Source organism: Ranitomeya variabilis, chromosome 5 (genome assembly GCF_051348905.1).
Source record: "Ranitomeya variabilis isolate aRanVar5 chromosome 5, aRanVar5.hap1, whole genome shotgun sequence".
In the NCBI taxonomy this organism is placed as follows: Eukaryota; Metazoa; Chordata; class Amphibia; order Anura; family Dendrobatidae; genus Ranitomeya; species Ranitomeya variabilis.
In genome coordinates, this window is record NC_135236.1 from 44,242,207 (window position 1) to 44,268,025 (window position 25,819).

Consider the following 25,819-nt stretch of genomic DNA (forward strand, 5'->3'; position numbering starts at 1 on the left):
TTAACCCCTTCAGATGGATTACCTCGTGGGACGTGACGGGTCAGCAGAAGGTATGTATATTGTGGGTTTATTGTTTTGCCAAGCGAGGGTCTGCAAATGGATTGAGAGAGCAATAAAATATTAAAACAACCGCTGTGTTTATTTCATTAAAATACTTTTAAATCATGTGTGTGTGTGTTTTTTAACCCTTTCAAACAATTAGATTAATAATGGATAGGTGTCATAATTGACGCCTCTCCATTATTAATCTGGCTTAAAGTCACCTTACAATAGCAAGGTGGCATTAACCCTTCATTACCCCATATCCCACTGCTACACGGGAGTGGAAAGAGAGTGGCCAAGTGCCAGAATAGGTGCATCTTCCAGATGTGCCTTTTCTGGGGTGGCTGGGGGCAGATGTTTTTAGCCACGGGGGGGCCAATAACCATGGACCCTCTCCTAGCTATTAATATCTGCCGTCAGTCACTGGCTTTACCACTCTGGCGGAGAAAATTGCACGGGAGCCCACGCCAATTTTTTTCCGTCATTTAACCCTTTATTTTAGCAGCTACAGCGCCCAAATTTTGCATACACACACTACTAACATTAGTAGTGTGGAATATGCAAAAAAAGGGGATATGAGATGGTTTAGGGTACGTTCACACAGGACTTTTTTGCTGCTTTTTTTTGCTGCTTTTTTTATGATAATTTTCAGCTGCTTATAGGTGCGTTTTTGGTGCGTTTTTTTGGTGCATTTTCGGTGCGTTTTTTGGTGCATTTTTGGTGCGTTTTTTTCATGCGTTTTTTTTTGTGGTATATGGTGAATCAAACATGTTTGATGACTACACCAAAGACACTCAGTTAGTACTCAAGCACGCTCACATAACACGTTATCAGAGCACGTTCACATCACTAGTATTTACCTACTACCTGGTCATTTAATTTGTTAGAAAAGGACATATGTTAAGTTTTTTATTTACCAATCTCATGCTGCAATTTTGTACGGCCGTAGAACGCCGTATATTACGGATCCGTAATATACGGCTGATAGGACGAGACCCATTGAGAAGCATTGTGCCGTATGTTATGCGAGTTTTACGCACGTAGTTTCTGCTCTCTTACGTCCGTAAAACTCGCATGTGTGACGGCGGCCTTAGAGTTGTAATCAGAAGCCCCCGGGCTCCAATGCAGAAAGGTTGGTCCCATGTATGTGTCACTTAATTTTCAGGTGTCTCACTTCCCCTGTGCTCATGAGAAGCATTATATGGTGACCATTGTTCTGTACAGATATTGTGTGTCATGTCCTCATTGCTGGGTCTCGATGCTACAGATACTCTCTACGTAGAAACGCTCTTCTAAGGCTTTAAAGGGGTCAGAGAGGGGTTGAGCTAAGATTCTGGTGAAGGCAAAAACCTGGATTATCAGATGGCTCCCCATACTTGGCTAACAAACTATTCAGAGTCTTTGCAATCACCGAAAAATGCAAAAGTCACCTGAGCTTCTCATTGAAGGTTCACGTCAATCTACCAGGAGACTGTGTGAAGAAGACTTTATAAAAATGCCATTTTGTCTACTGAACAGGTCCTGATCTGGTAAATGTATCTCATACATCACAGAGGACAATCATTTGCTCTTGGATAACTGAACCTACAAGATTGGTCATAATAGCTTGATGCTTGCTGGAACACCCAATGATCCTGAGAACAGGTCTCTGAAGGATCCGAGCACCATTCAGTGTCAGGAGATGGTAAAGCTTGGTTGGTACATCAGACAACCTATTTGATGGGATTGTCCCTTTTCAGAGAAGATTTCCCTGCTAGTGCCATTAGTAGAAAACAAACCCAAACTCTGCTTTACTCACCCTCACCAAGTCCAGCGATGAGTTTCTGCTGATGCTCCCATGTGCTGACATCACATTGACAGAGCTGGAGGCAATACCTTAGCTCAGCGGCTCTGCTGATGTAGACGGCACAATTCGCTCAGAGCCTCTGAGATCACTGATTGGCTGCCACACTGTCGACATGACATCAAAACTTTTCTGAAAGATGACAACCCCTTTTAAGAATCGGGATGGTTAGGGTAAGTTGGTGGTAGAGGTCTTCTAGATTCTTAAGGTGGTGTAAACTCTGGGGCATTTTTCCCTTGTCAATCCATAAAATTTAATCCCAATCTCAAATGTTTCCATATGTAGATATTGACCTTACATAGCTATAGCTATAGGTACTTTTACTTTGTTTTTTAATTTTTTTACACTACAGACCTATGTTCCAAATGGGTTGAAATGTATATAAAAAACCTACATATGGCATATACAGAATATTGTACTCAGTACTCTTTAGAAGGGGCTAGGTAATTTTTCTTTTTTTAACTCAACCTTTGCTCTAATTTTATCTACATACATAAAAGTGATTGACCACAAAAGATAAGAGAATTGATGTAATAAAATCTATGCAGTAAAAATATCCACCATTAACTCAGTCCTGAGCTCACCATTAACCCTGGTCATATCATCCAATGGGCTCAAATCAAGAATACTAAGGAATTCTGGGGTCACTATTGTCCATGGGCTGTGAACGGACTGATTCATTCTCATCCACACTCTGTATAGAAGTAGAATAAGTAGAATGTATAATTATATAAAGGAGATTTTCCCTTTCATTTCCCCATTGTTAGCGGTTCACTATTGTCAATGGGATGGGAACGGTATTCAAGTTAATGGGATCAAGTAGCAATAACAAAAGCAGCCTATGGGAAAGAGAGGCACTGTTTTTCACTTTTTTAGTTTAGGGCAACCCCTTTAATAGTTATTTTATATATTAAGTTAGGAAGCACAAAGACAGAGCCAAAATGAGTCCCCTTTTGGCCATGCCATCATAGATTTCCTTCCCATATCAGAAGGGTCCAGCACTTATCGCCCTTCTCTGCACATTTAAGCTGTAAGAGAAAAGTGTTGCAATACCCCTTGATGTGAATGTGGATACGAGAAGCCCCGTGCAGGTTCCTTCACAGGAAAGAAGTAGAAGGCTATCCTGGCCTCTTTGTTGCCCCCATAGCAGCTCCTTTTTTGTAGCCCCCTTAGCAGCTCCTCGCTTCTTGTGAGATCACATGTTCTTGAATATAACTACGGTGATATGCAATTTACAGTTCATAGTGTGTTATTCATGGAGCTGATAGACATTGACGTCCACAGATAAGATTATGGATCTTTACTACTAGTAAGTATCTCAATAATAATGCAGAGTCCTGTTCTGAACGACGTCAGCGGTGAACGTCAGAGCTTATATTGCAGAGCTGATTCTGCTGCAAATGGTAGAATCTGTGACTTTTAATAGAATCTTCTCAGTTTCTAATGTTTTTTTGGAACCTGAATCTTGTAAAGGAGACTCACAAGTGAGGTGTACAAAATATGATATCATGCAATATGTTTCCTTATGTTAGAAGATGCTTAGGAATTAAGCAAACCTTGATTAAGATATGTCATCCATATCATATATGCAGGTTTATGTGCTGTATAGCTGCAGACTAAAAAATAACACCAGTGTAAGCTAAACCTGACATTGTGTATAAGGTTGTCTTCTTACTGCTAGGAAGCAGGACTCGCACTTTGTTTATGAACGGAAAGCTCAACCCTTGTTTAGGAAGCAGGACTCCCAGGCTTTGTCTATGAACAGGACTCTCAGGCCTTATCTAGGAAGCAGGACTCCCAGGCTTTGTCTATGAACAGGACTCTCAGGCCTTATCTAGGAAGCAGGACTCACAGGCTTTGTCTATGAACAGGATTCTCAGGCCTTATCTAGGAAGCAGGACTCACAGGTTTTGTCTATTAACAAGACTTACAGGCTTTATCTATGAAGCAGGACTCACAGACTATGTATATGAACATGACTCACAGGCTTTGTCCATGAACATGGCTCACAGGCCTTGTCTAAGAAGCAGTAAAAAACTCGGCACTCAGACTTAACTTAATCAGATAAAGTGTTTTAATGGTGTCCACGGTAAGTAACAGAAGAATTGTTTCGGTCCTATAGCCGGACCTTCATCAGTCACAATATTTGATCATGAACGGAAGCTAGTGGACCGGAAGGATTGTGGGTTTTCATTAACGTCATAAATATAGGTGGACACAGCCAGTGTCTCAGGGGGATGGCCGAATCTGGCGGTATTGCCTTCTGTGAAATGGAGCCTGCATGTCCTGGTCAGTGGAGGAATCCGATATCCACCGCATCACACGGACTTGCTGACTTGCGATATCCACTGCGTCCACTGACGCAGTTTCAGATTACTGTGGAGGCCATCATACTGTTGGGCCTTCATACTGTGTTAAGGGCTGTGGAGCCCTCATACTGTGCGGGACTTCATAATGTCTGGGGTGATCTGTGGGACCATCATATTGTGCGTGTAGAGGATACGGTGGGAAAATTTACTGTTTGGGTATTTTTTTTGGCATCGTACTTTCTGCAGACTATGAAAGGGGTATTGTTGTGGGTCAGAACATTAATGGACATCAATAGGGCCCAAACTATTTTGTGCCACAAATGATGTCCCTCCTACAGTCTTTAAAAATTGGGAGAAATGCACTTTGGTGACTGTGCCTATGCCCCATGACCATGCCTACTTAGCCAAATTTATTTTTTTATTTTTTTGGAGTGAGAACCAAATTAGGACTTTTGGTATGAGGCGCAATGGTTTATGTGTACACTTCCGAACAAAGACCTTATATACTGACAGATAAGCCCTTTAAAAAAGTTGTATGTCTGATTATAAAAAAGTGATAAATCTTTTGGTCTAAAAATCAAATGATTAGAAGAAAAAAAATACATATTTTATACTAAAAATGTTGAGAGAAAACATCAGGAATATGGACCTAAAATGGAAGGAATTAAAGACGACTCTTCTCTCAATACCTCTATGCTTGGATCTACAGACTCCAGGTTCCTCTTTTTTAGGCTGTATTATCGGTGTGGTGTTTGTTACATCTGTAAAAAAGAAATAGACCCAGATGAAATGCATAAGCTATATACTAAAGGAGAACACAAATAAGACAGAAGAAGAGCCCCAACTACATTGCTCCTCCAACATAGCGTCCCAAAGACAAGGACAAGTGTAGAAGGAGCAATGAGGCTGAAAGCAATGGATTTCGGCAAATACCTCCCATTAATTTCCCCAAACCCAAGACCACACACTGTCCTTAAGGATATAGGTCAAATTTACAGCTCTCCTAGATGCACTTTCATTGTTTGTCATGTACCCTAGATTTCAACAAGCCATGGTGAACAGCTGGTTAGTCAACATAGTAACATAGTAACATAGTAACATAGTTATTAAGGTTGAAGGAAGACTTTAAGTCCATCTAGTTCAACCCATAGCCTAACCTAACATGCCCTAACATTTTGATCCAGGGGAAGGCAAAAAAACCCCATGTGGTAAGAGTAAGCTCCACCATGGGGAAAAAAATTCCTTCCCGACCCCACATACGGCAATCAGACTAGTTCCCTGGATCAACGCCCTATCAAAGAATCTAATATATATACCCTGTAACATTATACTTTTCCAGAAAGGTATCCAGTCCCCTCTTAAATTTAAGTAACAAATCACTCATTACAACATCATACGGCAGAGAGTTCCATAGTCTCACTGCTCTTACAGTAAAGAATCCACGTCTGTTATTATGCTTAAACCTTCTTTCCTCCAGACGTAGAGGATGCCCCCTTGTCCCTGTCTCAGGTCTATGATTAAAAAGATCATCAGAAAGGTCTTTGTACTGTCCTCTCATATATTTATACATTAACATAAGATCACCCCTTAGCCTTCGTTTTTCCAAACTAAATAGCCCCAAGTGTAATAACCTATCTTGGTATGGCAGACCCCCCAGTCCTCTAATAACCTTGGTCGCTCTTCTCTGCACCCGCTCCAGTTCAGCTATGTCTTTCTTATACACCGGAGACCAGAACTGTGCACAGTATTCTAAGTGTGGTCGAACTAGTGACTTGTATAGAGGTAAAATTATGTTCTCCTCATGAGCATCTATGCCTGTTTTAATGCATCCCATTATTATATTTGCCTTTTTAGCAGCTGCCTGACACTGGCCACTGAATATGAGTTTGTCATCCACCCATACACCCAGGTCCTTTTCATTGACGGTTTTGCCCAGAGTTTTAGAATTAAGCACATAGTTATACATCTTATTACTTCTACCCAAGTGCATGACCTTACATTTATCCCCATTAAAGCTCATTTGCCATTTATCAGCCCAAGCTTCTAGTTTACATAAATCATCCTGTAATATAAAATTGTCCTCCCCTGTATTGATTACCCTGCAGAGTTTAGTGTCATCTGCAAATATTAAAATTCTACTCTGAATGCCCCCTACAAGGTCACATCACAACTCCGATGATGCCAGAATGGTGGGACAACTCAGCAAACCATGGCATCGATTACCTACACAATATTAGGGCATTTTGTTATGGTATACATAATGAAAAGCTCATGACATGTACGGGAACTGGAGGCCAATGTAGCGTATGAGTGATGGATGCCATGATGACACATATGATTTAAAATACAGTGGGGGAAAAAAACAAAAAAGTTCCAGCAACAGACATCAAAAATCAGGTTATTGAGTGGACGGTAAAAACTTCATTTTATTACAATGCCTTTAAAAACATGCAGTTAAAATAGTGATTGATGGATGACGCGTTTCGAACCAAAGTGTTCTTAACCCCTTCACCCCCGGAGCTTTTTCCGTTTTTCCGTTTTCGTTTTTCGCTCCCCTCCTTCCCAGAGCCATAACTTTTTTATTTTTCCGTCAATTTGGCCATGTGAGGGCTTATTTTTTGCGGGACGAGTTGTACTTTTGAACGACATCATTGGTTTTAGCATGTCGTGTACTAGAAAACGGGAAAAAAATTCCAAGTGCAGTGAAATTGCAAAAAAAGTGCAATCCCACACTTGTTTTTTGCTTGCCTATTTTGCTAGGTTCACTAAATGCTAAAACTGACCTGCCATTATGATTCTCCAGGTCACTACGAGTTCATAGACACCTAACATGACTAGGTTATTTTTCACCTAAGTGGTGAAAAAAAATTCCAAACTTTGCAAAAAACAAAACAAAACAAAATTGCGCCATTTTCCGATACTCGTAGCGTCTCCATTTTTCGTGATCTGGGGTCATGTGAGGGCTTATTTTTTGCGTGCCGAGCTGGCGTTTTTAATGATAGCATTTTGGTGTAGATACGTTCTTTTGATCGCCCGTTATTGCATTTTAATGCAATGTCGTGGCGACCAAAAAAACGTAAATCTGGCGTTTCGAATTTTTTTCTCATTACGCCATTTAGCGATCAGGTTAATGCTTTTTTTTAATTGATAGATCGGGCGATTCTGAACGCGGCGATACCAAATATGTGTAGGTTTTTGGTTTTTTTTATTGATTTATTTTGATTGGGGCGAAAGGGGGGTGATTTAAACTTTTATGTTTTTATTATTTTTTTCACATTTTTAAAAACTTTTTTTTTTTACTTTTGCCATGCTTCTATAGCCTCCATGGGAGGCTAGAAGCAGGCACAGCCCGATCGGCTCTGCTACATAACAGCGATCATCAGATCGCTGTTATGTAGCTAAAATGCAGGTGTGCTGTGAGCGCCGACCACAGGGGGGCGCTCACAGCCACCGGCAATCAGTAACCATAGAGGTCTCAAGGACCTCTATGGTTACAATGGAGGAGCATCGCCGACCCCCGATCATGTGACAGGGGTCGGCGATGCGCTCATATCCGGCCGCACGGCCGGATGCGGTAGTTAAATGCCGCTGTCTGCGCTTGACAGCGGCATTTAACTAGTTAATAGCGGCGGGTGATCGCGATTTCACCCGCCGCTATTGCGCGCACATGTCAGCTGTAAAAAACAGCTGACATGTCGCGACTTTGATGTGCGCTCACCGCCGGAGCGCACATCAAAGCGGGGGTCCCGACATGTGACGTACTATACCGTCACATGTCGGGAAGGGGTTAATCATAACCATGTCTGTGATCAGTGCAAAAGCATAGCTAAATAGAAATGGAAGAAAAGGAAATGAGGTGAGCAATTAGTCATGTAAATGAGACAATTATGCTAATGACACAAAACATAAAAAAAAAAAAATGCATAATATCAATGCAAAAATATGAATTCAATAATAATACATAACATCCGTCCTCTTATTCAGTCCAGAAGGATTTCTGGAATTAAACTTGAAAATGAATTGCACTTCTTTAAACTGCAATACTTTGTCTCGATCACCACCTCGATCACTGATAAGAACTTCCTCCAATGCATGAACATGAAAAAGTCCAGACAACCTTTGTGAACAGATGAAAAATGATAAGAAGCTCCTGATAAACTTCTTGCTGTGGTATTTGTGACATCATATATATGTTCCGCAATTCTAGTCCTGACAGATCGTGTAGTGCATCCGACATATTGCAGACTGCACTGTGCACGCCTAATAACATAAACCAAGTTGTTCTGCAATTAATAAATGTGTGATTCTTGTGTATATATGGAGCAGCTGTGGCTTTGATTTCTTTTGAATTGTTCATATATCGACACAAGCCACACTGGCGTTTACCGCATTTATCCAGAAAATCACCTTGTCTGATTTGGCAAGATTTATTTTGCAAATTATGGTGGAGAATAAGTATTTGGTCACCTAAAAACATGCAAGATTTCTGGCTCTCACAGACCTGTAAGTTCTTCTTTAAGAGGCTCCTCTGTCCTCCACTCTGAAAGTCAGAAAGGTGAAGCTACAGAAAGGAGAAGAGAAAGAGGCTTCAGGAGGAAGAAGGGGTCCTAGGGGCACGGGTAGTGAGGAATCCACCCGTTGGGCCCGTATCCATTCCGACCATAGTTGTGCGGAGGGACCAGGTTGTGTGGAGGGACCAGTGGGGGAACCAGCCCCCAAGACTAGTGGAGAACTATAAGGCTCAGCTACCAAGCCAGAGGCTGTGGTATCTGTATGTGCCACAACCACATCCACACATATTCGCTGAAAAGGTAGCCACATGGGACCAACGAGACAAGAAAGACGTCGCCCGACAAGATCCAAGGCTGCTGGCTTGGGACACTGTGTGTGAAGGCCCAGGGCAGGAGAGGTGGGAGCCAGCGCAGCAAGACGGCCAGGAAAGGAACATAAGAAGGGGGTCCTGGAAAAGTGCACCCAAATTTCCTGAGAGCTGGCTGAACCACAGACCCACAGGACACAGCTCCCCAGCTGGGGACTGCATCTAAGAACTGTGAGTAAGCACGAGGAAACTGCAACCTGCTGTGTTCTCTGAATTGTTACTGCACCACCTGCCCTGCACTACAACACATTTAACACCATAACTGCCCTGGGGCCTAGCTCTGCCCGTGGGGAACTGTACCAAATCTGCTGCTTCACCATCTGCCCCAGAGGATCTGAACTGCAGCGTTGGCAACCATCTCATTGTCGAATACCACAGGTGGCATCACAAACTAATCCCCTAAAAACTTTATTTTTTATTATTATTATTATTATTATTATTATTATTATTATTATTATTTATTTATATAGCACCATTAATTCCATGGTGCTGTACATGAGAAAGGGGTTACATACTGAGTTACAGATATCGTTTACAGTAAACAAGTTTACAGTGACAGACTGGTACAGAGGGGAGAGAGGACCCTGTCCTTGCGGACTTACATTCTATGGGATAGTGGGGAAGAGACAGAAGGTCGGAGGTGCAGCAGCTCTGGCGGTGGTGAGGCAGCAGCTCTGACGATGGTGAGGAGGCAGAATGGTTATTGCAGGCTGTAGGCTTTCTTGAAGAGATGGGTTTTCAGGTTCCGTCTGAAGGATCCGAGGGTGGTGGATAGTCGGACGTGTTGAGGCATGGAATTCCAGAGGATGGAGAATATTCGGGAGAAATCTTGGAGGCGGTTGTGTGAGGAACGAATAAGTGTGGAGGAGAGAAGGAGGTCTTGGGAGGATCGGAGATTACGTGAGGGAAGATATCGGGAGATTAGTTCAGAGATATAGGGAGGGAACAGGTTGTGGATGGCTTTGTAGATCAGTGTTAGTAGTTTGGACTGGATTCGTTGAGTAGTAGTTTTACCATGCAGGGAGTAGTAGTTTTATCATGGATTACAAGCACAGCATGCTGGGAGTAGTAGATTTATCACAGATTACTGACACTGCATGCTGGGAGTAGTAGTTTTACTATTACTGGGATCCCGCTTCTCACACTCAGCAAGTATCTGCCCTGCGGACTATATACCCAAAGCATCACACACGTCACCGCTCTGTGCGCAGCGTACACCCAGTACTTCTGTTATATACAGTCTGCTCCGCACTCCTCATACACATGGCTCCCCTCTGTACACCTGATACACACATGGCTCTGCTCCATACACACGTGGCTCCGCTTTGTACACCCCGTACACACGCAGCTCCACTCCATACACCTCGTACACATGCATCTCCGCTCCATACACCCTGTACACATACGGCTCCACTCCGTACACCTCGTACACACGCGGCTCCGCTCTGTACACCTCGTACACATGCGTCTCTGCTCTGTACGTCTCATACACATGCATCTCCGCTCCATACACCCCGTACACATGCGGCTACACTCCGTACACCTCGTACACACACAGTTCTGCTACATCCACACTGTGCTGTGACTGCAAAAGAGAAAATTGTGTCTTCTCTTCATGGTCTTGTATGCTCCATTCTGGCTTCTGTCTGAGTCTTTGTGTGTGCCGGCTTCTTCACTGCTGTGACTGACTGTCATGATAAGCAGGTACACTGGGACTCAGAGAGTAGCCACAAAGGAGCACACAGGAACTGCTGCTTCTGGAGGTCACTGTTCTTCTTGCTTTGGCTGCAGAAATTACCTCAGTCCAGGAATAAGTAAGCAGGATGACGAGCTGAGCTCTCTCTGAACGATGAGAAGAGGGGGAAACAGAGAGGGTGTGAAGTCTTTATCTACCCTCCATTTCCTCAAGATAGTTGTACAATCATTCTAAATAAGCACCTGTAATTGGTGGTACCCCCACCTCATTGTAGATTGTAAGCTCTGAAGAGCAGGGTTGTCATTATTATTGCTTTAATTGTTTGATTATCTTAAACTTGGTAACTTTTCACTGTTTTATATGAACTGCTGAGTTGTAAAGCTATGCAGAATATGTTTGTGATATATAAATAAAGGTTATTATTATTAGTAGATTGAAGATGGTGATGTTCAAGCTGTTAGCTTTGCCATCTATAGGAGGAAAGACTCTTTTACATGAGCACAACTACACAAACAAGGGTTTGCTGCTGAGAGACGTGCAGGCAGAGAAGTTACAGTGGATTGAGAAAGATGCGGTGTGCTTGGTATGTAAGATCAGTCAAAAACAGCAGGCATGTCGAATTCCGTATCATCTGACAGGCTCTCAGTCACCCCAACTGTAGGGGGTAAACAAGTGGATGTTCTTCGGCCAGAACCTGTGTGACAACACTTGCCACGGTGAGGGAGAAGGAAGAATCAGAAAATGCGGTTGATGGAGGTGGAAGGTGGTTGGCGATGCCCGCTCATCTGCATTTTAGCACAGTGACATTCCCAGATTAAGGAATGTTGAATGTGCATGGGCCAGTTCATGCATGTAGTACTGAAATTATTTCATTTTTTTTGCTCTACTAGCTCTTTTTTTAAAAAGTTGACAGCTAAAGTGATTTTTTAGATTTTTGCCAGTCTGAAAAAAAGACCCAAGATAGGCAACTGTAGAACCACGAACGCTGCTGTCCACTTCCAGAGTTGGGGCTCAGGATGCATTAATTGTCATGGTTGCATAACTCTGTGTCTATATAACCTCTTCGTCTTCCTCCTATTCCTCCTCCTCTGCTGAGCTACTCGGCTGCATGCCTCTGGGTTTACACAAAGTGTGATCTACTACCTCATCATCATCCTGTCTGTTCTCCCACTCCTCGCACTGATAGTCACCCTCCTCCTCTTCCTACCTTGACAGCACAGTACACTCCGTAGGCACCTCCAGTGTTGTGAATTTGGATTCTGGGCTCCCCCGGTGGCTACTGGTGGAATTGAACTGGTGTTTTCATCTTCTCTGTTCACCTGTTCCCATCAAGATGTGGGAGTCGCTATATAACCTTGCTGCTCTGTTAGTTGCTTGCCGGTCAACAATGTTATCAGAAGCCTCTCTGTGCTTGTTCCTGCTCCTAGACAACTACTAGATAAGTTGGACTCTTGTCCATGTTTGTTTTTGCATTTTTGTTCCAGTTCACAGCTGTAGTTTCGTTACTGTGTCTGGAAAGCTCTTGTGAACAGGAATTGCCACTCTGGTGTTATGAGTTAATGCCAGAGTTTTAAAGTAATTTCTGGATGGTGTTTTGATAGGGTTTTCAGCTGACCATGAAAGTGTCCTTTCTGTCTTCTGCTATGTAGTAAGTGGACCTCAAATTTGCTAAACCTATTTTCATACTACGTTTGTTATTTCATCTTAATTCACCGCCAATACATGTGGGGGGCCTCTGTCTCCTTTCGGGGTATTTCTCTAGAGGTGAGCTAGGACTAATATTTTCCTCTGCTAGCATTATTTAGTCCTCCGGCTGGTGCTGGGCATCTAGAATCAACGTAGGCATGCTACCCGGCCACTGCTAGTTGTGCGTTAGGTTTAGTTCATGGTCAGCTCAGTTCCCATCTTCCAAGAGCTAGTTCCTATATATGCTGATGCTATGTTCTCTTGCCATTGAGAACATGACAGTTTGACCGGCCCACTAAAGGGTTAAAATCCTTGGCTGAGAAAGGAGAGAAATAAGAAGTCTGCTGAGAATTTTTTTTTTTTTTTTTTCTCCTTCTAATCTTTGAATGGCTCTGTGTCCACCTGTTTGTAATGGATCTTCAGAGTGTAACTGCAGGTTTGAATAATCTCGCCACGAAGGTACAAAATTTGCAAGACTTTGTTTGTCATGCACCTGTATCTGAGCCGAGAATTCCTTTGCCGGAATTTTTCTCGGGGAATAGATCTGGGTTTCAGAATTTTCGAAATAATTGCAAATTATTTTTGTCCCTGAAATTTCGCTCTGCCGGAGACCCTGCACAGCAGGTCAGGATTGTGATTTCCTTGCTCCGGGGCGACCCTCAAGACTGGGCTTTTTCATTGACACCAGGGGATCCTGCGTTGCTCAATGTGGATGCGTTTTTTCTGGCCTTGGGGTTGCTTTATGACGAACCTCATTTGGAGCTTCAGGCAGAAAAAACTTTGATGTCCCTATCTCAGGGGCAAGATGAAGCGGAAATTTACTGTCAAAGATTCCGTAAATGGTCTGTGCTTACTCAGTGGAATGAGTGCGCCCTGGCGGCGACTTTCAGAGAGGGTCTCTCTGATGCCATTAAGGATGTTATGGTGGGGTTCCCTGTGCCTGCGGGTCTGAATGAGTCCATGACAATGGCTATTCAGATCGATAGGCGTTTGCGGGAGCGCAAACCAGTGCACCATCTGGCGGTGTCCACTGAGAAGTCGCCAGAGAGTATGCAGTGTGATAGAATTCTGTCCCGAAGCGAGCGGCAGAATTTTAGACGGAAAAATGGGTTGTGTTTCTATTGTGGTGATTCTACTCATGTTATATCAGCATGCTCTAAGCGCACTAAAAAGCTTGATAAATCTGTTTCCATTTGCACCTTACCGTCTAAGTTTATTCTATCTGTGACCCTGATTTGCTCTTTGTCATCTATTACCACGGACGCCTATGTCGACTCTGGCGCCGCTTTGAGTCTTATGGATTGGTCCTTTGCCAAACGCTGTGGGTATGATTTAGAGCCTTTGGAGACTCTTATTCCTCTGAAGGGGATTGACTCCACCCCATTGGCTAATAATAAACCACAATACTGGACACAAGTAACTATGCGTATTAATCCGGATCACCAGGAGATTATTCGCTTTCTGGTGCTGTATAATCTACATGATGATTTGGTGCTAGGATTGCCTTGGCTGCAATCTCACAACCCAGTCCTCGACTGGAGAGCTATGTCTGTGTTGAGCTGGGGATGTAAGGGGGCTCATGGGGATGTACCTGTGGTTTCCATTTCATCATCTATTCCCTCTGAAATTCCTGAGTTCCTGTCTGACTATCGTGACGTCTTTGAAGAATCCAAGCTTGGTTCATTACCTCCGCACCGAGAGTGCGATTGTGCCATAGATTTAATCCCGGGTAGTAAATACCCAAAGGGTCGTTTATTTAATCTGTCTGTGCCTGAACATGCTGCTATGCGAGAATATATAAAGGAGTCCTTGGAAAAGGGACATATTCGTCCATCGTCATCTCCCTTAGGAGCCGGTTTTTTCTTTGTGTCAAAAAAAGACGGCTCTTTGAGACCATGTATCGATTATCGGCTTTTGAATAAAATCACTGTAAAATATCAATACCCATTGCCGTTGCTGACTGATTTGTTTGCTCGCATAAAGGGGGCCAAGTGGTTCTCTAAGATTGACCTTCGTGGGGCGTATAATTTGGTGCGAATCAGGCAGGGGGATGAGTGGAAAACCGCATTTAATATGCCCGAGGGCCACTTTGAGTATTTAGTGATGCCTTTTGGTCTTTCAAATGCTCCGTCAGTTTTCCAGTCCTTTATGCATGATATTTTTCGCGATTATTTGGATAAATTTATGATTGTGTATCTGGATGATATTCTGATTTTTTCGGATGACTGGGACTCTCATGTCCAGCAAGTCAGGAGGGTTTTCCAGGTTTTGCGGTCTAATTCTTTGTGTGTGAAGGGTTCTAAGTGTGTTTTTGGGGTACAGAGGATTTCCTTTTTGGGATATATTTTTTCTCCCTCTTCCATTGAAATGGATCCTGTCAAGGTTCAAGCTATTTGTGATTGGACGCAGCCCTCTTCTCTTAAGAGTGTTCAGAAATTTTTGGGCTTTGCTAACTTTTATCGTCGATTTATTGCTGGTTTTTCGGATATTGCTAAGCCATTGACCGATTTGACTAAGAAGGGTGCTGATGTTGCTGATTGGTCCCCTGACGCTGTGGAGGCCTTTCGGGAGCTTAAGCGCCGTTTTTCCTCTGCCCCTGTGTTGCGTCAGCCTGATGTTGCTCTACCTTTTCAGGTTGAGGTCGACGCTTCTGAGATCGGAGCTGGGGCAGTGTTGTCGCAGAAAAGTTCTGACTGCTCCGTGATGAGGCCTTGTGCCTTCTTTTCCCGTAAATTTTCGCCCGCTGAGCGGAATTATGATGTTGGGAATCGGGAGCTTTTGGCCATGAAGTGGGCTTTTGAGGAGTGGCGCCATTGGCTTGAGGGGGCCAGACATCAGGTGGTGGTATTGACTGACCACAAAAACTTGATTTATCTTGAGACCGCCAGGCGCCTGAATCCTAGACAGGCGCGCTGGTCATTATTTTTCTCTCGGTTTGATTTTGTGGTGTCATACCTACCGGGTTCTAAGAATGTTAAGGCGGATGCCCTTTCTAGGAGTTTTGAGCCTGACTCGCCTGGTAACTCTGAGCCCACAGGTATCCTTAAGGATGGAGTGGTATTGTCAGCCGTTTCTCCAGACCTGCGGCGGGCCTTGCAGGAGTTTCAGGCGGATAGACCGGATCGTTGCCCACCTGATAAACTGTTTGTTCCTGATGATTGGACCAGTAGAGTCATCTCTGAGGTTCATTCTTCTGCGTTGGCAGGTCATCCTGGCATTTTTGGTACCAGAGATTTGGTGGCAAGGTCCTTCTGGTGGCCTTCCCTGTCACGAGATGTGCGAGGCTTTGTGCAGTCTTGTGACGTTTGTGCTCGGGCCAAGCCTTGTTGCTCTCGGGCTAGTGGATTATTGTTGCCCTTGCCTATTCCTAAGAGGCCTTGGACGCACATCTCGATGGATTTTATTTCAGATCTGCCTGTTTCTCAGAAGATGTCTGTCATCTGGGTGGTGTGTGACCGTTTCTCTAAGATGGTCCATTTGGTTCCTCTGCCCAAGTTGCCTTCTTCTTCCGAGTTGGTTCCTCTGTTTTTTCAAAATGTTGTTCGTTTGCATGGTATTCCTGAGAATATCATTTCTGACAGAGGGACCCAATTCGTGTCTAGATTTTGGCGGGCATTCTGTGCTAGGATGGGCATAGATTTATCTTTTTCGTCCGCTTTCCATCCTCAGACGAATGGCCAGACCGAGCGGACTAATCAGACCCTGGAGACATATCTGAGGTGTTTTGTGTCTGCTGACCAGGATGATTGGGTTGCTTTTTTGCCATTGGCAGAGTTCGCTCTCAATAATCGGGCCAGCTCTGCCACTTTGGTGTCCCCGTTTTTCTGTAATTCGGGGTTTCATCCTCGATTTTCCTCTGGTCAGGTGGAATCTTCGGATTGTCCTGGAGTGGATGCTGTGGTGGAGAGATTGCATCAGATCTGGGGGCAGGTGGTGGACAATTTGAGGTTGTCCCAGGAGAAGACTCAGCTTTTTGCCAACCGCCACCGTCGTGTTGGTCCTCGGCTTTGTGTTGGGGATTTGGTGTGGTTGTCTTCTCGTTTTGTCCCTATGAGGGTCTCTTCTCCTAAGTTTAAGCCTCGGTTCATCGGCCCGTATAAGATATTGGAGATTCTTAACCCTGTTTCCTTCCGTTTGGACCTCCCTGCATCCTTTTCTATTCATAACGTTTTTCATCGGTCATTATTGCGCAGGTATGAGGTACCGGTTGTGCCTTCCGTTGAGCCTCCTGCTCCGGTGTTGGTTGAGGGTGAGTTGGAGTACGTTGTGGAGAAAATCTTAGACTCTCGTGTTTCCAGACGGAGACTCCAGTATCTGGTCAAGTGGAAGGGATACGGCCAGGAGGATAATTCTTGGGTGAATGCATCTGATGTTCATGCCTCTGATCTGGTTCGTGCCTTTCATAGGGCCCATCCTGATCGCCCTGGTGGTTCTGGTGAGGGTTCGGTGCCCCCTCCTTGAGGGGGGGTACTGTTGTGAATTTGGATTCTGGGCTCCCCCGGTGGCTACTGGTGGAATTGAACTGGTGTTTTCATCTTCTCTGTTCACCTGTTCCCATCAAGATGTGGGAGTCGCTATATAACCTTGCTGCTCTGTTAGTTGCTTGCCGGTCAACAATGTTATCAGAAGCCTCTCTGTGCTTGTTCCTGCTCCTAGACAACTACTAGATAAGTTGGACTCTTGTCCATGTTTGTTTTTGCATTTTTGTTCCAGTTCACAGCTGTAGTTTCGTTACTGTGTCTGGAAAGCTCTTGTGAACAGGAATTGCCACTCTGGTGTTATGAGTTAATGCCAGAGTTTTAAAGTAATTTCTGGATGGTGTTTTGATAGGGTTTTCAGCTGACCATGAAAGTGTCCTTTCTGTCTTCTGCTATGTAGTAAGTGGACCTCAAATTTGCTAAACCTATTTTCATACTACGTTTGTTATTTCATCTTAATTCACCGCCAATACATGTGGGGGGCCTCTGTCTCCTTTCAGGGTATTTCTCTAGAGGTGAGCTAGGACTAATATTTTCCTCTGCTAGCATTATTTAGTCCTCCGGCTGGTGCTGGGCATCTAGAATCAACGTAGGCATGCTACCCGGCCACTGCTAGTTGTGCGTTAGGTTTAGTTCATGGTCAGCTCAGTTCCCATCTTCCAAGAGCTAGTTCCTATATATGCTGATGCTATGTTCTCTTGCCATTGAGAACATGACACTCCAGTATCTGAGTCTCGACACAAATGGATCACCTTCACCCAACGGGGTTAACATCTGTTGATAAGGCTTTGGTTTATGCTCAGACCAAACTTGTCCAGCCATGGATCAAAGTGAGAAAAAATTTGGCCATCGGTGCAGATGATTTCCTCCTCTTGACTTTGTGAATCTTTAGAGTAAACTTCCTATGCCCATGGCATACAATGTATGAAGAGATCTGCAGACTCAGCCATCTGTGGTTCCCAGCAGTCAGTTGGGCACTTAGAGAGTTATGATGTGGTGGAAAAAAGGTAATTGGGGTGCCACCACTGAGAACTTTACTGTGTCTGATGTTAAGGTGGAGGAGGAGGAGCAGAGGCCACTTGGTGCAGCTAGAAATAGAAGACTTCTGGCACAGGAATCCTTTTTCAGTAAAGAAATCTTTCTTTATTTAAACATCTTCAGCGATAAAAAAATAACATCATGGGGACCCCCTCATAGGCCTGACATGTTTCGGACCCAGTAAAAACAGTGCTGTCTCAAACGCAAAGGCCTTATAGTTGAAGATGTTTAAATAATGAAAGCACCTGGTGCCACCTCTTTGTCCGTCCTTGGGTTGCCGTTTTCGCCTGCTACCACTAATCCATGTAGGGATTTGGTGGACCACCCAGTTACACCCATTCCAGGCTTTCAGAAGTATACAGAAAAGTGATTCCACCACCTTGCCCATTACAGTCTCCATCTGCTGGGTTTGCTGTAAAGGAAGAGACGTCAGTCCCAGCTATACTAGTTCTACTCTATTGCAATTGGTGTCACTTTGCTGGTGTCTGTCACTAATTTTTGCAAATGTGTAGACTCCTGGTTGGGTCTCCTTCATGCGTGTTGCCTGTAGCAGTAGGCCTACAAGACCATCAGCCTCCACTTCCTTGGAGTCAACTACCCGTGTTACTATCCTTCGATTTTTCTGACAATAGTAGTCTACAAAATGTATATGATATTTGTGCCACCTGAGTGTGGCTGAATATGAAATCAGGTTGCGCTGTTGCATGTGGTATCAGGGCTCCCATCACAGGAGGCCTACGCTGATCCCTCACCCATCTCGTTTTACTGTGACGTTCAATTGAAACCTATAAATGCTGTCCCAAAACGCAATGCATCATGCCTGGCTGATTGCTGCAGTGCCATGCTACAATTTGCACTGTGGGTGAATTGAGGCCACTTTCCTTATGTCCGTTCCTCATTGATGTGTTTTGGCCACATTTGGGGCCGTTACAAGGTGTTGTGCATGCCGTTTTTTTTGCCTCCCATTGAGATGAATGGCATTCGGTTATGTTCAGTGAATATTTGACGAATAGTGTTGAGCGATACCGTCCGATACTTGAAAGTATCGGTATCGGAAAGTATCGGCCGATACCGGCAAAGTATCGGATCCAATCCGATACCGATACCCGATACCAATACAAGTCAATGGGACTCAAGTATCGGACGGTATCCCTGATGGTTCCCAGGGTCTGAAGGAGAGGAAACTCTCCTTCAGGCCCTGGGAACCATATTAATGTGTAAAATAAAGAATTAAAATAAAAAATATTGCTATACTCACCTCTCCGATGCAGCCTGGACCTCACCGAGGGAACCGGCAGCGTTGTTTGCTTAAAATGCGCGCTTTTCCTTCCTTCCGTGACGTCACGGCTTCTGATTGGTCGCGTGCCGCCCATGTGGCCGCGACGCGACCAATTACAGCAAGCCGTGACGTAATTTTCAGGTCCTTCTAGGCATTCAGTATTTTAAAATTACGTTCCGGCTTTGTGATTGGTCGCGTCGCAGTCACATGGGCGACGCGACCAATCACAAGCCGTGACGTCACGGGAGGCAGGAGACGCGCGCATTTAAAAATGCGCGCATGTCCAGCCTCCCGTGACATCACGGCTTGTGATTGGTCGCGTCGCCCATGTGGCCGCGACGCAACCAATCACAGCAAGCCGTGACGTAATTTCAGGTCCTTCAGGATTTTAAAATTACTTTCTGGCTTGTGATTGGTCGCGTCGCGGCCACATGGGCGACGCGACCAATCACAAGCCGTGACGTCACGGGAGGCTGGACACGCGCGCATTTTAAAATGCGCGCGTCTCCTGCCTCCCGTGACGTCACGGCTTGTGATTGGTCGCGTCGCCCATGTGACCGCGACGCGACCAATCACAAAGCCGGAACGTAATTTTAAAATACAGGATGCCTAGAAGGACCTGAAAATTACGTCACGGCTTGCTGTGATTGGTCGCGTCGCGGCCACATGGGCGGCACGCGACCAATCAGAAGCCGTGACATCACGGAAGGAAGGAAAAGCGCGCATTTTAAGCAAAGAAGGCTCCCGGTTCCCTCGGTGAGGTCCAGGCTGCGTCGGAGAGGTGAGTATAGCAATATTTTTTATTTTAATTCTTTATTTTACACATTAATGTTGTATTTTACACATTAATGTTGTTTCGATACCGATACCCGATACCACAAAAGTATCGGATCTCGGTATCGGAATTCCGATACCCGCAAGTATCGGCCGATACCCGATACTTGCGGTATCGGAATGCTCAACACTATTGACGAATTAATTGGCGAATATTGCAAATTCGGTGATCGTAATCCGAACCAAAGTTTGAAATATTCACTCATCTCTATATGTGTCCTATAGGCAGGGTTTACCATTTTAAGAAAATATGTTTCTTCTTCCCTAGTTTGCCTTGGCGCTGAAAATGTGTTTCTCATCAATATGGATTTATACAAACTCCAATATTACGTATTTTCTTCCAGAGTCATCCCATCTATGCTAGCTATTGTAAATATAATCCCTGCAGGAAACCACAGTGTCATTTGAATTCAAAATGCATTTTCTGGGGACAAGGGCCCTTCCACTTTGCTATTTATGCTTAAACACAGGTGCCCTACTGTTGTCTAACCCTTTGAAAATACTTTTTCTAGCTCAATTACCTGTCCAAACTGTAACTGTTTGTCTATGTACAATTGATATCCTCATGGTTTTGTCCTTAAAAAGAACTCTTGCATGTTAAATGAGCTGGTTCACTATGCGGCCACAATCAATTTTCTACTTGTATTAGTCTTATGTCTACGTCTAGGAGACTGTCAGCTGTTTGCCTCCTCACTGGAAATTTGTATGAGCAAGGAGGAGAGATTATACTCCTTCACTACAGAGTAATAGAGATTTTAACCTTTTATATGATAACCAGTATACAATACAATATTTTTAGACCTGTATGCAACACACTTTTTTTTGCGCCCTTAGCACCAGGCTGGATAAGATATGTATGCAACACAATTTTTTATGCACCCTTAGCACTAGGCCGGATTACACCAGTATGCAGCACATCTTTTTTCACTCCCTTAGCACCAGGCTTGATTACACCAGTAAGCAACACACTTTTTTGCACCCTTAGCTCTAGGCTGGATTAGACCAGTATGAAACATACTTTTGTTACGCCATTAGCACCAGGCTGGATTAGACCAGTATTCAACATTATTTTTAGGGGTCCTTAGCACCAGGCTGGATATGAGCTGTTTGCAAAAAGCTGTATTAAGGCAGTTAGCATGAGTTAGGATTAGGGCAATCTCTAACACTATGTTCTCAGCATATGGAACAGTAGGCAAAATGGTGTTGCAACCTATGTTCTTACCTTTATACAGGCCAGGTCACGTGGTGTGTTGGCCAATCAAAGCCATGCCAATACTTAGCATGGCTATGATGGGGCCGGAAGTGTCTACAGCCTTAAAGCTGGTTGATTGGATGCGTTTCAGCCTTTCAACAAGCTATTACATGTCCAAACCAGAATAGTAAGATGGACATATAGTGAAAAGTTCATCTTCGGGGTCCAGTTTCGGAGACTAATTGTCTGCTACGAACACCAAACTTTCAAGTTTGCTTATCCCTAGTTATCAGTTTTTGTACAGGAGGAGACAGTGAGCTGTGACACCTCCTTTTGTGAATGGTGGATCCTGTTGTCATGATTCACAATGAGATTTTGTCTTTATCCCGTCCTGGTCAGACAGGGGTTAATTCTATCTAGGGCAGCTATTTAGTTGCCATTCGACGGAGGTCTGGTGTTGATGATAGTTTGCGGTCCCTGGCCTGAGCAGCTGATCTAGGTTACTCTGATATTAATCATGTTTCTCTGTATGCTTGCCTGCTGTTGTGTGTAAGTCTCGACTTGCTTCCTGACCTGTGTTTCTGTCCTCCATTTTGGTATCATTTAGCCTCCTTAGGTTTTCTGACCTCCTGGCTTGTTTCTGACTACCCCTTTGGCTTCTCCCCTGGTACCATGCTCCTGTCTGGTTCTTACCCGTTGGCTTGCTTCTGACCATGTGTTTGCTTAGACCTCTGGTGCTACGTTTGACCGATTGCTGCTGACTTGGCTAGTTTAATGATTCTGCTGCCACCTGGTGGTAGCCTTGCTCATGCATTGCAGGTCTGCCCTGGGAGTGAGCAGTGTTTCCTCCACTCTATTGCCATCTGGTGGAGCTTGCACAAAATTGCATTACAGCTGCATGACATTATCACCGACCTCACATTAAATCTAGTGGGGGTCTTTTTTTTTCTCTGTTATGGATCTGCTCTGCACTTTGATGGAGCAGGTGACCAACCTGACCCAAATGATGTGGAATCTGTACGCAGAGCAGAGGGCTTTGGCTGCCTCTGACCAGCAGGTACAAAGAGAGTTTGCTGAGATGGTTAAAACTGTTCAGAGTGTTTTCCCTCTGACGGACAGTAAGAATGATAGTGGGTTTGATGTGTCTTTGTCTTCCCCTGAACCCTCTGTCAAGGTACCTGACACTTTTTATGGGGAAAAAGAGAAATTTCAGGTATTTAGGGAGAGTTGCAAATTGCTGTACTCCCTCAGGCCCCGGTCCTTGGGTGATGAGAGTTAGCACAAGGAGATAGTAATGTCATTACTTCGGGAGGGTCCGCAGGCTTGGGCTTTCTCCTTACCCCCCACCTCTCCTGAAAGAATGTCTGTTGAAAAGTTCCTTCAAGCTCTGGGGTTGATTTATGATGTACCCGATCAGGTCCGACTGGCAGAGGACATGATTATGAGTCTCTATCAGTAAAAGCTCTCTGCTGAGTGGAATTGCTCAGAATTCAGTCGATGGTCCCCAGAGGTGTCTTGGAATGACTCAGCTCTCCAGTGTCTGTTCCGTAGGGGACTATATGACCATCTAAAAGAAGCTCTGGCTCTGCACCCATCGCTTGACTCCCTGGAGGAGGCTATGACACAGGCCGTCCGTATGGATTGGAGATTGAGGGAGTGAGAAATTGTGCAACAGAAGGTTCCTTTGTTTCCTGTTAAGTCTGAGCCATTGCCCCAAGTCAAACCCATGGGGGTGGGGGCTACCTCATTTTTAGAAAAGGAGATGAGACGTCGGTGGGAGAACAAACTCTGCTTTTATTGTGGTGCCACGGGACATTGGAAGAAGGAGTGTCCCTCCTGCCCATTGGTTCCCAAGATACTGGGAAATGCCTAAGTCTGGGTAATTGTCGAGAAGGTTACCCAGACTCTCAGGCATTTTTTTCCTCTGTTTCCAAATTGCTATTGAAGTTGGAACTTAGTACAAAAACTGATTTTTCCCCATTATGGCTTTTGTGGACTCTGGGTCCTCGGTAAACCTTATTGACTCTAAACTGGAGGCCCATTTTGAGATAGGGACAGTTTGGTTGGGGGACTCCCATGAAAGTGGTGTCCATTGACTTTACGCCTCTCACCAAGGATGGAATTAGTTTTGTTTCTGAGGAGTTCATCCTCAAGGTGGGGCCTGTTCACCAGGAACATATATCCTGCTTTATTTTGGACAATCTTCCTGCTGGCCTGGTGTTGGAGTTTCCTTGGCTGCAACTCAATAACCCAGTCATTGACTGGGAATATTGCAAGATCTTGAGATGGGGTTCAAATTGTGTAAAAAAAATGTTGTGTTTCCGTATCTGTGTCGTCCATTGGTCTGGAAGGTATTCTGGAGTACATGAAGGACTATGCGGATGTTTTTCCCAAAAAGGAGGCTGTAGTTTTACCACCACACAGCCCATTTGATTGTGCCATTGACCTGGTACCAGGTGCTAAATTGCCCAAAGCCCACTTGTATAACCTCTCTGGTCCTGAGCAGGCTGCTATGAAAGAATAAATTTCTGAAAGTCTTTACAAGGGGCACATTCGTCGTTCTGTTTACCCTGTGGCAGCAGGGTTCTTTTTTGTTAAAAAGAAAGACCGTGGTTTACATCCATGCCTCGATTTTCGGGAGCTGAATATGATCACGGTGAGAATACGTACCCCCTCCCATTTATTTCTGATTTGTACAACCAACTGTTTGGGGCTAAGTTGTTTTCTAAATTGGATCTGTGCAGGGCATATAACCTTAACCTGGTTCGGGAGGGGGATGAGTGGAAAACTGCTTTTCTCACTACTGAGGAGTTGTTTGAGAACTTAGTCATGCCTTTTGGTTTGACCACTGCACCAGCAGTCTTCCAGAATTTCATCAAACATGTGTTCTCTGACTTCATTGGGCGTTTTATGGTCGTGTATTTGGATGACATACTAGTCTACTCGCTCAATGAACAGGCTCACATTTGTCATCTTCGGGCAGTTCTTCAAGGCCTTTAGGAGAACTGTCTCTTTGCTAAGTTAGATAAATGTTCATTCTTTGTTCAGGAACTGTCTTTTCTGGGGTTCATTGTATCTGCTGAGGGGTTTTGCATGGATCCTAGGAAGGTGTAGGCCAATGTCGATTGGGTTCAACCTCAAGATTTGAAGGTTCTGCAGAGTTTCTTGGGGTTTGCGAATTATTATCGCAAGTTTATAAGGGGGTTCTCGCAGATAGTTAAACCTCTCACAGATCTTACTCAAAAGGGGGCATATATAAAAAATTGGTCAGCTGCTGCTGTGGTGGCGTTTCAGTCTTTAAAAAAATGTTTCATGTCTGCTCCGGTTCTGGTTCAACCGGACCCATCTGAAAAATGTATTGTTGAGGTGGATGCCTCGGAGGTGGGGGTGGGGGCAGTGTTATCCCAGGGGCCCACCACTTTGTCCAATTTGAGACCCTGTGTCTTTTTCTCTAAGAAGTTCTCTCTTGCAGAGATAAATTATGATGTTGGGAGTCGAGAGCTTCTGGCCGTGAAGTTGGCCTTTCGGGAATGGAGGCATTTTTTGTAGGGGGCTGTTCATCCTATTACCATGATTACAGACCACAAGAACCTGGCTTACATTGAGCCTGCTAAGAGGTTAACTCCTAGGCAGGCTAGATGGTCGATTTTCTTTTCCCGATTCCAGTTCTCCATCACCTTTCGGCTGGGATCCAAAAATGTCAGGGCTGATGCCTTGTCCTGCAGTCTGAATCCGGTGTCTCCGACTGAACCTCCATCATCCATTCTTCAACCCGGGGTGGTGGTGGTGAATGTTTCTATCATGTCGGAGTCTCTGGCCCTTCCGTCTAAGCTGGTGGATAACTTTTTGCACCAGTTCAGTTTCATCTCAGGGTCCTTCGGGAGTTCCACGACTCAGCTCTGAGTGGGCATCCAGGAATCTTGGCCACCCAGAGGGCCATCGCTAGGGTGTTCTGGTCATCCTCCTTAGCCTCTGATGTTGGGGAATTTGCGTCTGCTTGTGAGGTATGTGCCCGTGCGAAAAATCCCCATAACCGGACGGCCGGGAATTGGTGCCACTGCCAATTCCTGATATACCATGGACCCATTTGTCCATGGATTTTATCACCAATTTCCCTCCTTCCAAAAGTAATACCGCCATTAGGGTAATGGTAGACAGGTTTAGTAAACAGGCATATTTTGTACCCTTGGCGGCTTTACCTAATGTGGAGATGTTCTCTGGATTTTTTGTGGAGCATGTGGTGCGGTTGCATGGGGTGCCCTTGAATGTGGTGTCTGATAGTGGGGTGCAGTTTGTTTCCAGATTTTGGATGGCGCTTTGTAGGAGGTTGGGTATTGGTCTGTCTTTCTCGTCCACTTATCACCCGGAGACTAATGGTGAGACTGAGAGAACCAATCAATATCTGGAGCAAATTCTGCGCTGCCTATTCTCAGCTTGACAGGATGATTGGTGTACTGCGTTACCATTGTTCACATTTAACAACTGCATTAATCAGTCTACGGGCACTTCCCCTTTTTTCTGCAATTATGGGTTTCATCCACAT